Here is a 13,523-nt window from a genome sequence, read left to right on the forward strand (position 1 = left end):
AGACTTCTGGTGTTGAGTAGCGTTACCCTTAGTTTTTGGTTACTTGTGCTATTTACGGTGGTGGGTTTGTCTTTTGAGCCTTGCCTAAAAAAGGCACTATGGGGGTGGCAAAAGCCTTGGCCAGTATTCAAAAGCCTAAGGTTGACAGGTGCAAGCCATCTCTTGCGAAGCAAAATGGCTTGTCGAGCATGTCATCCCAGGCAGACAGATACTGGATCCCCTTTGAATGACACCAGAAACTTAGCCAATTGTTGAAATTGATAATTTTCTTCTTTATACTGTGGCATAATTCTTGGTGAGGGTCAGGGTCATACTGGCCTGGGCTACATGATCAGAGAGCTCCTCCATGTCTCTTTTCAAGTAGTCCAGGGAGGTACATCTCAGGTCATTCCACACCAACATGGACAATGACAGAGTCGTATTTGTACTTGTTCTGGAGTGACCTGAGTGCTTGTGTTATGTGGCGGATCCTGGTGCCAGACAGGCAGCTAACTGTAACCTTCTCCTTGTCTAACCTAGTTAGTCGGACTTCAGTATGCCTGACTATAGAGTCGCCTATTACTAGTGTGTTGGGTATGTTACTTTACCTTACGAGCATAGCCGGCCTTAGGCATAGGCCAACTAGGGGGCTGCCTAGGGCGCCGCTCTAGCAGGGGCGCTTTTCCAGTATTTATTTAATGTAGGTAGACCAGGATGGGGGCACCGGGTGGTGTGGTGGGGGGGCGCCATAGAGCCGTTTTGCCTAGGGCACCAGTTGACCTAAGGCCGCTCCTGCTTACGAGCTGTGATTGCATGGCACACTGATTATGTGAAGTATGTGTTTCATGGTTTGTGATGGGGTGTGGTGGTTGCTTGGGTATCTGCTTTGGAGGTCTCTTTTGCTTTTGCAGATTTTTATTTAGAGCCTCCGAGTATGTTTTTGTGTATTTATGTGTGTTATTTGCCAGTGTTGGCTTAGTAGGTCTATGTGAGACTGGTGGTGTGTTGCAAGTATTTTACTTCTCCTCTTGACTGTCAGTTCCAGTCTTGGGTTGAGAGAGCTTTGCCTCCAGTTTGGCTGTATAATAGCATCTCTCGCAAATTTTAGTGTTTGGTGGTAGGAGGAGAGGGTTGTCTGTGTACATGAGGCAGTTGTAGCATTGCCTCAAAATGCCCAGATTCACCAGTTGGACTGGAGAGTACACCTGAAACTGTCCTTTGGACATGCCTGAATACGTAAAGTGAGCTGTTTTACTGATTAGCTGATAGGGATGAATAGAGAGCCTTGTCCTTCTGGACAGTATAGGGGGGCTAGTGCTAGGGTTAATTACTGCTTGCTATGAGTTTTGAGCAAGTGCTGGGCTACTGGGTTACTTATGAGGTCTAATTTTCAAACAGCAGCTAACAAAAGTAAGATCATGGAAGTGATTTTACATTATAATTTAGCTTACCCCACCATTTTAAACAAATGGATAAGACTATCTACACTAGCGTTCCAACCCCTATTTACTTAATTAGGACTCCATGTCCTGGGAGCAAACCTCAGGCACCTTTCTGTACTTCACTCCAATATAAAAACTACAAAACTTTAGGATGACAAAATAAAATTTTAAATTAAAAAATGTAAGTAAACAACCACTGCAGAAACTGGTGCCTACAGCAGACAGAACAGAAGTAGCTTTCTCTTAAAATGCAAACACCAGACCACCCACGTTACAGGCCTAGACACTTGGCAGATCTGAAGATTTACCCACGAATGCACCAAAAAACCACTAGAATTCATTATTTCAACATTAGTTTTCAACTTTTTATCTTAATAATTAAGGTGTGGACTCAACATTTACTAAACTCATTGTTTATTGTCTTTAATTGAACCTGGATATTTGGAAATTTGAAATCTTCAGTCCCATAAACGGGGTCGAATCTACAGGAAAGTATAAGGTATATCAAGATTTACTTGTAGCCATTGTATAACTAATAAGAAAAAAATGTAATGTATATACTTTGATTGTAATCCACCCCCATTCAGATAGGGCAACACCCACCATGACAATAGGAGAGCACTAATAAACTTTGATCCCCTCCAACACATGCCCAAAATGATGTCATGGGTGGCGATAGCCCTTGGTTCAGCCTACAAAAGTGTAAATAAATAGCCCTATCATAACAGTCTATATTCTGTCATCTAAGCAGCACTTCTCTGCCATTAAAGAGCTTCAACTTGAAGAAAACAGAGTATGGGTCTTTCTTTAACTAAGCACAGGGAGTAAATAGGAACAATGCAGAAACATCCACGTGACAGAAGACGAACATTAACATAGTTCTATTCAGGTAATTTTCACCTTACTTTTGCAACTACCACAAGGCAAGTTACCAAGGTTTTAAGTGTTTTACTTAGCACCATATTTGGCAGCTGATATATTACTTGCCACTACAGGAGTGGGCAGTACTACTTGGATTTTAATTTCTAAAGTGGGTCAATCTTCAGTAATTCTGTGAGACTAGAAATAAAAGTGCAAAGGTGAATGGAACAGTATATCAAGTATGTCCTGTGTTGAAGCAGGACCATTTAACATCTAAGAACCCCTGGAGAGAAGGCAAAGTAGTCGCCACCCCCAGTCTGGATGTTTCATCCACATGCTGTGCAATGGCTATCCAGACCTCTTTACTTCTTCTTACAAGCATGCATCAAATTCAAGCCAACTCCTTCTGTCCCATCATTTGAAAACTATGCCTCTTTAATTGTGTTGAAAAGGGGCAAATACCTTGTGTTCCCTTAGCCCATTAATGGTCCAATATTTGCAAATGACATACACCTTCCATGCAAATGGAATTCCTTTTATGTAATATAAATGGGCTCAGCTCAACTGCAAAACACTGACAAAAAAAATTAAAGAAAATTTGCAAAGTAGCTTCAATACACTGAACAACTGTTTGAGTCACAACAGGCTACTCCTTGATGGGAAAAAGGCAACAATTTTACCATTCAGCATTCATTTTAATGAAACCAGCAATACCACTGAGAAATTCAAGAGTGTAGTAACAACTGGACTGATTAATACTGTAGAGGAATGGATATACCTTGACAACAATAGACAGCAAAGTCAATTTCCATATACATGTGAAGATAGCAATTGAATATATGACATAAAACTTGGAGCTTTGTCTAGGACAGAGAAATGTGTGCCGTCATCTGCTAGGTGCTTCTGGAGCAGAAGCAATAATACTCCTAAAACTACTGTATGGGACATTGGTAATGGATGACTTTGATACAGAAAACCGCGCAAAAATTTTAGTCACCACCAACAGAATTACACATTTTGTCACAAGGCTACCATCTTCATCAGATCATTGCTTAACATTCAAAGTATTCAGATGGACAGCCTGTCCAACTAATATCTAGGTAGGTATTCCAACTGCCCTTCAACTACATACTGATCCACAAGAACAAATGCACAGACCTCGGAAACCCATTTTCCTGATGCACTACTCCCCATCTGCTTCATTCTTTAAATAATTTTTTATTTGTGTACAAAAATCTAACTTTAAAATCAGTGTCAGTGCCCAAGTGTATTATTCTCACGATTAGGGTACACAGTAAAATTAGAGCTATTTTATGTTATACCATATTCAAGTTACCTTGCATAGCTCATCTCCTAGTCAATTCCATATTCCCAGATTGTGGAATTACCCAGCTTTCTTTTCCCACTGCCTAACCAAATATCTTAATTTCTTTCCTCAGTGCCTAAGCAACAATCTCTAACCCTAATAGATTATATGTTATTTCAAGCCCTTCACTCATTTGCTTGCATCGCTGGATGTGTAAATACCCATAGGTTCATAGGTGTGTAATAGGCTAATGGCCCTGGGGCCTTTACAAGCCTAGCCATAGGATTACCCTGGCATAGTTCCACCTGACCTTAGTTCCCAGTGTCTCTGTCAAGTAGAGCCACTGGTGTTATCCCCGGGGTGAATTTTCTGTTTCCCATCTGCTCATCAAGATTTCTCTTGAAGAGGGTCAGTGAGGTGCTCTGTTTGACATGTATGGGAAGTCTGTTCTATAGCATGGGCAGTCTCTGGGTTATGAACCTGTCCCTCCAGCATGTTCTGTTAATTGTGGTAATGAGGGTGAGGTCTCTGGAGCGTGTGGTGCGGAGGAATTGAGATTTCTTTAGATGTAGCATTTCTAACAGAGCTGGGTCAGACATGGCTTTGTAAGTCAAGCAGAGATTGCCTCTAAGTAAGCGATATGAGACAGAGAATAGTTGGAGTTTTTTAGGTCTGTCCATATAGGACAAGTGTTTAAGGCCTATGATCCTCTTTGTGAGGTACTTTTGCAGCCTCTCCAGTTGTTGCAGGTGTCTAGTGAGGTAAATGCCAAATGGGGCATTGTACTCGATGATTGGCCTAATGAGGGAAGAGTAGAGGGAGGCAATGACCTCTTTCTTCCTGGATGCAAAACCCTTAGTAATGAGATGTGCTACATAGAAGGACTTTCTGACCACAGTGGCAATGTGGTGATCAAAAGAGAGGTTGCTGTCAACCTGTGTTTCCAGATCTCTTATAACATCTTTTGTGTTCAGTGGACTACCATCAATGTGATAATTCATGGGAACCGGGTTTTTCCCAAAGGGGATGACGACACATTTTTTGGCATTGAGCTTAAGGCCATGATTCTGACACCAGTCGTTGGTCACAGTGAGGCCATTCTGTAGGATGTCAACATCACTTGGGGAGTTAATAATAGCTCCCAATTTGCAATCATCTGTGAACTTTGTCAGCCAGAGTCCCTTTGTGTTGGACTGGACTTCAGAGAAATAGATACCAAACAGGACAGGAACCAGGACCAAACCCTGTTGGACTCCACTCGTGACTAATCGGCAGTCTAACTTGGAGTCAGCTACTTTCACACTGTGGGTTCAATCTGTGAGCCAGTTTGCAACCCACTTAGTAATATAGGGGTTGATGGCAAGCTTAGTGAATTTTTCTATGATTCCTGAGTAGGGAATGGTATCAAAAGCCTTGGCCAAATCAAGGTAGGCTGTATGAACCACCTTGCCTTCATCGCCAGCTCTGGTGACTGACTCAAAGAAGTTGACCAAGTTGAGCAGGCATGATCTACCCTTCACAAAACAAACTGTGTGGGATCCAGTGTTTGGAGAATCCCTATATCCTTATTTATTAGGTCCATGATAATGTGTTCCATAGCTTTGCATATCAGACTCCTCAGGCTAATGGGGTGATAGTTCCCAGGGTCTGTAGTCACTCCCCCTTCGTGGAGAGGGATAACTGTAGCAGTGCCCCGTTCGGCAGGGACAAAGCCTGAGGTGAAGCTGTGATTGAACAGAGCACAGAGGTGAGGTGCCAGTTCACTCTGTAGCTCATATAGAACACAACCAGGGATATTGTCAGGTCCCATAGAAGCTGTATTCTTGGCCTTGGATAGTGCTGTGTTAACCTGTGCAGCAGTAATACCGGGTGCCTGGCAATCTACTGGTATTGTAATTGGTCCTTTGGGGGGAAAGAGAGGGTAAAGGTGGCACTGAATCTGTCAGCCAGTATACTGGCAATATCTGTTGGCTCGTTATAGAAGGTACTATTGTGCAGTAGCTCAGAGCAAATCTGGGTATTGCAATGGAGATTCTTTACATAAATATAGAAGGCCTTGTGGTTGTCTTTACTATCTGCTGCAATTCTGTTTTCACACCTAGCTTTAGAGGATTTGATGAGGGATCCCAAGTTTTTGTTGAGGCAGATAAGGGAGTTTTTCCAGTCTTGGGACTTCACCTTATTCTGCAACAGTTTCCTCCTTCTGTTGTAGAGTTTGTTTATGGCAGGGGACCACCAGATTAGCTTCCTTTTTTTGGAGGAGAGTGTCTTGGTTCTATTGGGTATGGCGAGATCCATGCATTTGTGTACGTGTTCGTATACTGCATTGGTGTATGATTCTGAAGTCATGCAACTATTCTCCATTTGCATGGGTGCCGTGAAGTTAGCCACCTCTGTTTTTAGGATCCCAAAGTTAGCTTTGGAGAAGTTTTTCATGGTGGTTACCTTTGCTGGAGGGGTGTGAGGGATGTGGATTTCCAAGGTGATTAGTTTGTGGTCGGATCTAACCAGGGAGGAGCTGACTATTGGTGTAGAGCAATGGTCACCCATATTTGTAATGACTAGGTCAAGGATGTTGCTACCTCTAGTGGGGGTAAGAACGAGCTGGTCCAGGGCACTGGAATTAATGAACTCCAGGAAACATTGGGCAAGTGTATTGGTACATGAGTAGTTTACCCAGTTAATGGACGGGTAGTTGAAGTTGCTAGTAAGAGAGTGTTCGGTTGGACCCTAATATTCTCCAGGGTCCTTAGGAACATGGAGTGAGAGTCTTGGGACATGGTTGGGGACCTAGAGCAGGCTACAACCTGAATCACTGTCTTACCCAATGTTAGCTGCATTTGAAGTATTTCTGATGCGTTATGTTGGGCTTCCAGTCTGGAGGTGTGCGCATCCTTTATGAATATGGAGACACCACCTCCTTTGAAGCTTCGGTCTAAGTTCTGGGGCCAAAAGGTGTGGAATGAGTTATAGCTTGGTAGTGCAGGGGTGCTTTCTGCTGCCTTGAACCAGGTCTCTGTTACAGCACAAATGTTGATGTTCTACATTTTAAGGAGTGCCTCAAGTGAGTGCATTTTGAGATTTAGACTTCTAGCGTTGAGCAACATGACCCTCAGATTGCATGTTTGTAGCTGTTACAGTGTTAATTTGGTCTTTGGAACACCATCTAAAAAAGGCACTATAGGGGTGGCAAGAGCCTTGGCTAGTATCTGAAAGCCCAGGGGTGGCAGATGCAGGCCATCTCTGGAAAAGCATCGAGGTCTGTCAATCATGTTATCCCAGGCAGACAGATACTGGATCCCCTTAGAATGACACCAGAAACTTAGCCAATTGTTGAAATCAATCATTTTCTGCTTGTACTGTGGTATAATTCTGGGTGATGGTCGGATGCTGTTCAGGGCTAGGGTCATACCCACCTGGGCTACATAATCCGAGAGCTCCTCCATGTCCCTTTTCATGTAGTCCAGGGAGGTACGTCTCAGGTCATTCACAACCATATGTACAATGACAGAGTCATATTTGTACCCATTGTTGAGTGACCTGAGTGTATTCATTATGTGTCAGATCCTGGCACCTGACAAGCAGCTGACTGTTACTTTCTCCTTATTCAACTTAGTGAGTGGGACATCAGTGTGCCTCACTATCGAGTCACCTATGACTAGTGTGTTGGGCATGCTGTTTTGCCTTAGGGGCTTTGGTTGAGTGGCACACTGCTTAGGAGAGTTATGTATCTCATGATTAATGTTGTGTTGTGGTGGTTGAGTGTGTTTCTGCCTTGGAGGGCTCTGCTGCTTAGGTAGATTTTTATTGAGAGCCTCCGCGAAGGTGGGTGTGTGGTTTGTGTTTTTATGTGAAGGCAGTGCTGGTGTGTGTTCCAGAGGGTATGTGTTCTATGTGATGTGGAACAAGTGTTGACCTTCTCCTCTTGACCAGCTATTCTGGTCTTGGCTGGAGAGTGCACGGCTTCCAATTTGGATATATAAGTGCATCTCTCGCAAGTCTGAGTGTTGGAAGGTAAGAGGAGAGGGTTGTCAGTGTACATGAGGCAGTTGCTACATTGCCTCAGGATGCACAAGTTCACCAGGTTAATAGGAGAAAGCACAGGGAACTGACCTTTAGACATGCCTGGTGGGGTGGGCATTGATAATACGTACTAGATCTGTTTCCTTGTAAAACGTTTAGTGCTGGTAGCACTTGTGTGCTACAATAACTGCTACAAGAAGTCTGGTAAAGTGTTAGACTAATAAGCCAGTATAAGTGCAGGAGAGGAGAGAACTAATAGATCTAAGGGAAAAATTGAAGAGCAGGCTCTGGCACCGCTCAGAAGCTTTCAAACAGTCCTGGATATAGCAAGTCTGTATCTGGACTAGACTAGTTATAGGAAAGGTGGGAAATGAGCAAATGTGGATTTTAAACCGGAAAGTTGAGAGAGATGGAAAAACTGCCCAAACAGCCAATAAACTACAATTTCTGGGCCAGGAACCACTCTTCTTGTGGTAGATAGGTTACCTAATACTTACCACTCCCACTAATAAGCTAGAAGGCTTCCCTCCAACACTTAAAGGCTTTGGGGGGCTCAGAAGCTTACAGTTTTGGACACAGCAAATCTGTATCTGGACTAGACTAGTTACAGAAAAGAGGGGAAACAAGCACAAATGCAGGCTTTTAAGCCAGAAAGTTGAAAGAGATGGAAGAAACTGCCCAAAAGGCCAATAAACCACAAATCTGGGCCAGAAACCACTCCTGTTGTAGTAGATAGGCTACCTAGTGCTTACCAATCCCACTGATAAGCTAGAAGGCTTCCCTCCAACATAGAAAGGCTTGGGGGGCTCAGGAGCTTATAAACAGTCCTGGATACAGCAAATCTGTATCTGGACTAGGCTAGTTACAGGAAAGGGGGGATACAAGTGCAAATATGAGCTTTTAAATCAGAAAGTTGAGAGAGATGGAAAAACTGCCCAAATGGCCAATAACTACAATTTCTGGGCTCAGAAACCATTCCCTGTGTGGTAGATAGGTTACCTAGTGCTTACCACTCCCACTGATAAGCTAGAAGGCTTCCCTCCAATATAGAAATGCTTGAGGGGGCTTAGGAGCTTACAAACAGTCCTAGATCCAGAAAATCAGTATCTGGACTATAGTTGCAGGAAAGGGGGGACACAAGTGCAAATGCAGGCTTTTAAATCAGAAAGTTGAGAGAGATGGAAAAAGTGGCTAAACGGCCAATAACTACAATTTCTGAGCCAGAAACCACTCCTTTTGTGGTAGATAGGTTACCTAGTGCTTACCACTCCCACTGATAAGCTAGAAGGTTTCCCCTCCAGCACAGAAAGGCTTGGGGGCTCAGGAGCTTACAAAGAGTCCTGGATATAGCAAATCTGTATCTGGACTAGACTTGTTACAGGAAAGAATTTTTTTTTTTTTTTTTTTTTTTTTTTTAGTAAAGTGGAAAAGGAGGGCGGCCACAGTGGTGCAGCAGTTAGCATTGCCACCTCACAGCAAGAGGTTCTCCAGTTCGATACTCGGCTGGGATGCCTTCCGTGCGGAGTCTGCATGCCCTCCCTGTGATTGCTTGGGTTTCCTCCGGGTGCTCCAGTTTCCTCCCACATCCCAAAGACATGCTGTAGTTAGATTGGATACTCTAAACTGGCTTTAGGCATGAGTGCATGCGTGTGTGTGCCTTTCGTGGAAGGTTGGGTGCCGGGCTGGCAACTAGTCACTGTAAAACTCCACTGCCAATTATGAGTGGACAGGTGATCTGCTGTGGCAAGAAGAAGAAGTAAAGTGGAAAAGGAGAAAGCTGGAACAGAAGTTAATTCAAGGTTAAGAATCTAAATGGGTTGGCCTTCACAAATGTTCTCTCTTTGTTAGGTAGAATGAACTAATGACACTAGACTGGGAGGAGTGACCCAGATCAAATATACAGTATGGGTGGGTAACTGCAAAGCCACCAACTATAAGAACAAGACAACAATAGGGAGGGGGGGTGGTAAACTATTACAGATACTAGCTGTAGCCATTAAATGAAAGTTTTAAACAAATAAAGGAGCAAGGAGACTCTAGAGAATGCTTCTAACTGCAAACAAATCAGTTATATGATACCTGACTAGATCACAGAAACCAAAAAATGCACAGAAAAGCATGGATAGAGCACTCACAAACAGAAATATAACTCTCAGTATGAAAAAGCAGTTTACAGTTAAGCAATTCAGTAAACATGCAATTAGAGTAATGAAACAGTATCTAGCAATGAAAAATACAGTTTAAACAGCATAAAACAGTACATAAATGCAGTGAAACATTAAAAAAAGCTTTATAACAGTGCAAAAAATAGTAGATTAACTGTATAGCACAATTATAAGCATTACAGAAGTGCAATTCAATGAAATAAGTGTAATAAATAACATATCCTGCTCTTGGAATATTAAGGAATTTTTGTTTAGTCTCAGTAATGAATCACAATCCACAGCCTGGTAAATACAAGTCAACTTCCCACAATTTATTAATATGATGGTTATGATCATTTTGATTTTTATGATGGAAAATCTACTATTTGCTAGAAATGATCTAACTGAATGTGAACTCCCCAACTCACCATGTGACTAGTCCTAAAATGTATTTTCTATATTATGCTGTTCTGCAAGATCATGGTTATGAACAAATCTGTTTTCACTCTTGTAGGACATTTCTCATTTCTTTACAGTTGTACGGCCATGGAATAAGTTTATTGAAGCAAGGGGACTAAGGAACAATTCTCCCACACTGGTATCACTGGAGTTTCCCTTTTGCTAAAAGAATTACTCCAATGTATTGCCTGCAGGACTGATTTTGATGGGTTTGCATCAGAGATAGCAGAGATGGCAGGGTTTGCATCAGAGATAGAACAGAAGGTATGGTTTTGTATCAGAGCTAGCACAGATGGCAGGCTGTGCATCAACTTCTTGTAATGGTCTCTTGTTGTTACTGCAGATTACAAAATCATGGTGCAAATTTTGCTATGTATTTGGGAAACTTTCTCACCATATTCCTTCTGAAAATATGTTCTTCCCCAGAAAACTAAACCTGGCCAACAAACTTTAAATTAATTTGTGTTTTTTTTTTTTCTTACCACTGATAAGGAGCTCTGACTCACTCTCTGGAACTGCATAAACATCTTTTAACAGACTGCCAATATTGAGATATAAGGCAAAGTGAACAGCCTTTCAACTTCATCTATAGTCTGGCAATAATATTACAGTGCAGAAACCCACTATGCTACTCATGTGTCTTAAACAAAACATGTACCCAAATTAATCCGTCTGGCCTGTCCCTAAGGTGGCCCTGCACAGGTTCATAATATATCTTAAAAATCCCTGTCCTGTAAATCCTATGGTTTACATTCTCTGGGGTTTATTTTGACCTAGTCTCCCTTCATTTCCTGATACACAGGCTGTGGCCTACACTGTCAGGTCTTTCTTGATATGCATCATCACTTTAACCACCCCTTTTCCCTGTAAGTGTATCCATGATACCAAAGTGGAGCACTGTAAATGTATTATTAGAAAAAAATAAACAGTAAAAACACATGCTGAACTATGTGCATTCAACCAGATAAATGTATTGCATGAGCATTGATTAAGCACTTTCATTCCAAATAACTTCATCATAATCTGTCATTACACTCCATTACAAGATATTAAACTATAAACCAAAGTCATGTGATGAGTTACAACCAATCACATATGGTCAATGATTTCAAACATATATCACATCATATATTACTCTAACAAAATATAAATAAATATAAAATATATTAAATATCAGAAACCATCATGTATAGTTTTATACAATACTCCAAAAATAATAATACCAAAGTCATACATTTAAAAACAGCAAGTAAAAAAGCTTTATAGTTCAACTAACAATTACTAAGGATGACCTTGCTATTAAAATAATAAGCCAAATGACCAGAAAAGAATTGTTTTAACAACCATGATCCTGGCTATTATTACAATTTAGCAGATCTAAGTTTAAGAACACCAGTGATGGAAACATGGTTGTTAAGGCCTGGTTCTTTCATTGCATTCAATCTAAGATGCCAAATAAGTTCATAATATTCCTACTTATTCACCCATGCTCCTCCTGGAGAAACTGGAAAAATTTTCTCTTGAATGGAAAATAAAAACTCTTAAAATATTTGCACACTAAAGTATGTTTACACAATGAATTATTTAAATCCCTTCATTTTATATAGGCTCATAGGTGAGTACTAAGCTAGCTGTCCTCATGGGCTATTTTAAGCCTAGCCAATTTCCCTGTCAAGGGTGAGAATCAAACCTTACACTGTGAAGTAAAACATCTTAATTGTTATACCAACCCCCAACATCCAGCTCATATGTATACACATTTCCCTTCCAATGTTGCAGGTACTCAGGTATTTTGCACTCAACATTACAACAAATGTCCATCCCAAATTACCAATGATGGCTCAACAGACACATGAATGGAATTGAACCTGCAGCCATCATCAGTTATAATCTGAAAAGAAAACTGCTAACATGTTGAGCTATTAATAAAATCATAATAATATTCATAAATATATATTTTAACTGTTGTTCTGTTTTCCCTACATAGAAACATTTACATGTTAAACAGGAAGCTAATGTACATAACCCCTTGTGTTTGGCAATTTTATGGCCATGGAAACCAGGACTTGCAATTTCCACATTTGGAAATCCCCATGTGTGCTATGGGTTTTGTGACCCTCAAACATTTCTTTTAAATTTCTGACCCTACCAAAAATGGTATCTATCCTAATTTCATCTTTAAATCTGTATTAAAAGTCAAATTTCCATTTCTAGTAATCTATCATTAGCATCTCTGGAAAAAAAAAGTTATAACCAAAGTTTTCCCCCCATCACATCCACAATCATTTTGATCTTAGCTTCTTTGGAAAACCTATTTCTTTAAATGGGTTTAAAACTTGTGTATGTTTTAAATTTTAAATTGTTGTCCACCTCTTCCAACAAAGGCACTGGATATCCTCTGACCCTGAATAGATCTAATAAATAATCCTTTTCCTTGTTAAATAAACTTTCTTCAGTAACTAACATGGATAGTCATACCAGTTTCCCCTTCACAATGTTTCTTTTTTAATGGAATGGGTGATTGCTGGTGAAATGTAAACAGGTGTTAGATTAGGGATTTCCATTTTAAAGTAGTTATTAGATATTAGACAGGCTAAAGGGTAAAATAAATTACGTTTCATTTATGCATAAAAGACAGTTAAGCAGAAAGGAAAATAACTTTGCTGGCCAAGCATGGAAGACAGTTTATTAAAAAGGAAAGATAAGCATAAAGTGTGCAGACAGAATGTTCTTTTCTCAAGGGCAAGATCAGCTACAGAATGTTCCTTAATGGAATGTTAAAATAAGCACATATGATGCCTGAGACCAAGGTTAAAAAAAGTAAATAAGGAAATTTACTAGACTAAAGCAATGTAATATGCTATGTTCAGGATAGCAGTTCAGTTAAGGTTAGTAAGTTCATTTGACCTCTTAGTTCAGAGAAGATGTCAAATACTCAAGCCTGAGTACAGATAACAGGTCATCTAGAGATGATGTCAGTTTACTTTGTTCAGGACAATTAGAATATGATGTGCAGCAACTTGAATTGTTTATCAGTACTGTTAATAAAGACAGTAATCGCATATTGTGAAAATCTAATAAAACCTTATTAAATGAACTACAGTGTTTGGAGAATTCACTCTGAAAAGTGCACAAGACTTGGTCCATAAAGGAGAGACTGGCACCTATTCAGCATGAGCTTGGGTAATAGAGACTTTTGTTTCTCAGTCTCATTGCATACAGTATTTCCAGCTAATTACTGTACAGTGCAGTAATCTCAATTTTTACAATGGTGCCCAACGTGACCTGCTGTCTCGGGAGAGATATATA

This window comes from Protopterus annectens, chromosome 5.part1 (assembly GCF_019279795.1).
Source record: "Protopterus annectens isolate FY-2018-M chromosome 5.part1, PAN1.0, whole genome shotgun sequence".
NCBI lineage: Eukaryota > Metazoa > Chordata > Ceratodontiformes > Protopteridae > Protopterus > Protopterus annectens.